Source organism: Echinops telfairi, unplaced genomic scaffold, assembly GCF_000313985.2.
Source record: "Echinops telfairi isolate 266 unplaced genomic scaffold, ASM31398v2 ScPeMD7_60;HRSCAF=208, whole genome shotgun sequence".
Taxonomy (NCBI): Eukaryota; Metazoa; Chordata; class Mammalia; order Afrosoricida; family Tenrecidae; genus Echinops; species Echinops telfairi.
Window position 1 is genome coordinate 29,079,567 of NW_022103958.1, and position 4,204 is coordinate 29,083,770.

The window sequence follows — 4,204 nt, forward strand, 5'->3', positions numbered from 1 at the left end:
AATTCATTAAATTCATGCAACTCCTATCTTATATACTACTAATTCATTAAATTCATGCAACTCCTATCTTATATACTACTAAGTCATTTGAACAGAAATTATCACCATGCAAGCATCAATTTTGTGATTAAAATATAATAACAATAGATAATAACAGACCACAGTGGACCTTTAAAAACAAGAAAAGAAGGTGTACTTTAAACTTAACTATAAAAGACTTTCAATGTGGGGTCAGACTGCTTCCCCTTGCTCACAGTGCAGAGTCAGCACACTGACTGTGTGAGCAGGTGTTTTAGGCCACATTGCCTGGAGAAACAAATCCAGGGACATTCATCTATGCATAAGAAAGAGCTTTATATCAAGATGTAATTCTACATCAGGAATGCATCCCTGCCTAGTCCAACTCAAGTCCATACATCCCATACTAGTCCATAGATCCCTTTTCAAACTCACGTAGCCACATGCCGACAACACAGAATGATGACCCAGAGAGCAAAAGATCACAGGCCAGTGGGTGCAGAATCATGTGCTTCTAAAGCTGGTGGAAAGAAGTTGGTGGAAAGACAGTAGGGCTCTGGCAGCTCCCTGGGTCAGGGGGCCACCTGGGGCCAAGCCTCAAGGCAGGGAGTGTTCTGGCAGGCTGAAGGAGAAGGAGTATAGAGAGAACAGTGCTCAGTGTTTCTCAGTCTTATTCTAAAAGACTTATGAGACCAAAGAGGTGTCATCAGGGAAAAATTTTATTGACAGGTTGGACACCTCCTCTAATCCAGGCATGTTTTCCTTGATATAATTTTTCTAACTATCACAGTATGAAAGAAGGAGGTTTAGAAGTTTTATCTAAGTTTGATCAAATGTTGAGAAACATCTCGTGAGTGCTCATGATCTAATGTATTGGGGTCTTGATTTGCCACAGCATCTCTGAACAGGAAGTCAGGCATTTGCACAGCATCTTGATAAGCCCGGCTCTCTCAATCTGTTGATCGATTCTGTCCAGAACCAGAGAAATGTCCTGGGGTGACTACCAACACTAAGACACCTCTTGACTTCTCTACAGACTGCTACCCCTTTCCAGCAAGAAGCATGGAGAAAAGGTAAGAGTTCATCCAGTCCTGTCTTATTCCAATGTCACCTTTGCTTTTGTCTCCTTAGTCAGCATCGCTGCTGTTCCACTGTGGAGTAGGACATTCAGGAAGTGATGACAGGGTCCTTAGGAAAAACAAGAAGGCATCAAGCTCCCTGTGGCAACTTTGTGTGGCAGTTCTCTTCACAGTGGGACATGGAAATAGGAGAAGCCAGGATTATTGTCCTTCTTGGATTCTCTTCCTATATTCCCCCTTCATTCGAAACATTTAAATCTGGTGCCAGGGTGAGAAACCAACTGTTTTCCCTCACTTAGGGAACAGAATAACAAAAACACAGAGCTTCCCAAATTAATACCTGGTTATTCACCTGGGTTTGACTATTGTTCTTGTTTTTCAAAAGCTCTGCACCTTGTGTATCTGTCAGAGAGCCCACTAAAACCAGAGAATCCAAACTGGGAGAGCTAAAGAGACTTTAATGAAGGTACAATTTACAAGAAGGGCACCAGTAAGGGAAGGCATTAAGAGATCGTGAAGGACCCCAATTTTAAGCAATTGTGGGGAGCATTTTCCATCTTTAGGCTTAAGGGGCAAGGAAATGTTACTAGAACGCAGGGAGGGGTGGAGGTGTAGTTGTGCCGTCAATGGAGGCCCACCAGATGAGGCTGCGTTCTCAGGGAGCGTCACACTGCCCCTGGCCCTGCCAGTGAGGATGACTACAACTGAGGAAGGGGAGAGCCAAGAGAAAGATGGAAAATATTATACCCTTCACTCTGTGCCCCTCCCATGTGTGTCAGAGTCACACTTAGACTCCGCTCGGTCAGGAGCCAGAGGGAAAGGGGCCCATCAATGTGACAAAGAGTCAACTCCAGCGGGGGCTCAGGCAGGGTAAAGAGGATGGAAGACTTAGTGCCAAAAAGAAATCACAAAACCCATCATGTCTTTTCTATCCTCGTCACAGTGTGTTTCCTGGGACTCTCTCCACATCAATGCTATTGCGTTCATTTCCCATTCCATCTGCTGAACATTGTGCTTTATTTTATTTTCTGTTTGCACTATTTTTACTTTACTGCCACTTGAATGGGATTAACACCTCACTGTCTAAAAACGTGGAAAATCAAAGATAGCCAAATAAAAAGGTGAGATCCTAAGATGATGCAGTGATCTAAATGATATGACTCTTGCAGGCATAATCTATGAGACTCCCACCAAATGTGAGTGGGTAGGACCTAGTACATTGGTTCCTTCTTTTCCTGAAAGTTGAGGTGTAGGAGGCAGGGAAAGATGTTAATAAGTATTTAGTTGTGAGTGTCTTGTTTCACAAAGTTAATGGTCAAACTTGGGGCTCTGGTGTGTATATTGGTCAATTTGGTCACCCTGCTGGATATAAGATGGGATATTTCAGAAACAAGGATGAGGGCCATCTCACTAGCTTCCAGAATAAAGTGACAGACACTGAGCATCCCTGGGCATGGAATCGCCTCAACACAGGCACAGAGAGCTGAGACGCCATAGAACTGACAGCAGCAGTGGCAGAACCAAGAGCCTCACACAGAGTGGCAGACTTCCTGACCATTGAGGAAAACGACCCCCTGACCATGTGTGTTTGTGGGCCACCTGCCCTGAACAGCTGTCAGCATTCTGCCAGGTTTCCACTGACCTTGGATCCTCTTGGTTCTGCACTCCCTGCCTGCTGCTCCCCTTTCTCACATCAGCTATGTGAGTCGAAAGAGAGCCCCAGCTCACAGCAGACCCTGGACTTGAGTAATCCTTCGCCAGGGCTCATTCTTGACGTAAAATTGCTTCTGGATATAAAATTCCAGTGACTCAACCAGTGTCACTGGACTTGTTGCTCTAGATATCTAAGTTTAACACAAACCACATATTTGGGTGTTTTATCTGTAAAGTTTGTGGGGGCATTGCAATGATGTCTTGAATTTAGCAGCAAGGTAGGGACTCCCCTTGGGGGGATGGTTGGGGGCAGCATTGGAAAATGGATGCATGTTAGTCTACAGTGTCATAAAAATAGATTCGAAGGGAATTTAAGGTTGATTCTTCTTCCTCCTTGTGAAGTCGAGCACATCACAAGTTACACCTATAGCATTTTAAAAATAAGGATTTTCATGGCATGACTTTGGATACACTAAGAGAAACCCATTGTATGCATCAATGACTTGATTGTGAAGGTCTACCTGGATGGATGGATCTAACATGTCAAAAACCAAGACTTTTTCCCAAATTGCTTCACCTCCATTCCTAGGCTGCACCCTCATCATTTTAGTATTCCAATTTGCATCTGACATGCACATTTTTGGTTTACTTTCCCCATCCTTTCTTCCCATGTCTAATTGACACCCTACACTGGCAGGGGCTACAGGAGTGGTTAGGAATATAACTTACTCTATAAGTTGTTGTGGGTTCACATCACTTGTTTACATGGGTCCTGGAGCAAATCGCCCCTCTTCCTTGTGCTCCCATTTCCTTATATGGAAATTTGAGATAATAACAGTACTTAGCTCATAGGGCTAATGAAAAGATTTTGATCGAAAGAGGAAATACCTGGTCAGTGCTCCATCACCACCAACATCCATTATTTTGCTAAATATGTGCCAGAGCACCCTCTCACAGGAACATCAATGTTTTCATTCAAAACTCTACTCATTTTAGAAACAAAGACTCCTTCTTTTCCCAACCCTCAAACAAAATCCCTGTGATGATTGTGCGGGGCCCAGCTGTGTTTTCTTCTTGTACACTGTTGCTATGAGTCCAAAGTGGCTCAAGTACACCTGACAACCACCACCACCCCGGGAAGGAGAGAGGGCCAGACCGTGAACTCTGTCCCTGTTGCAGAGCCCGTCTTAGACTTAAAGGCTGGGGACATGGCGTGGCCTCGGGAAGAAAAGGGAGGTGTTTGGAGCACAGAATCGTCTCAGGGCAGAAGGGCGTGTGCAATTGCAGGGAGACGCAGGTTTAGGGACAGAGGTGGGACTGAACCCTGGCTCTGCCCTTACACACCCAGACTCGGATGGATTACTTCCTCTACGTAAGCTTCCATTCCTCTCCTCTGTGAACAAACAAACCAAATTCACTTTCATCAAGTAGGTGCTGACTCACCATGGACCTAT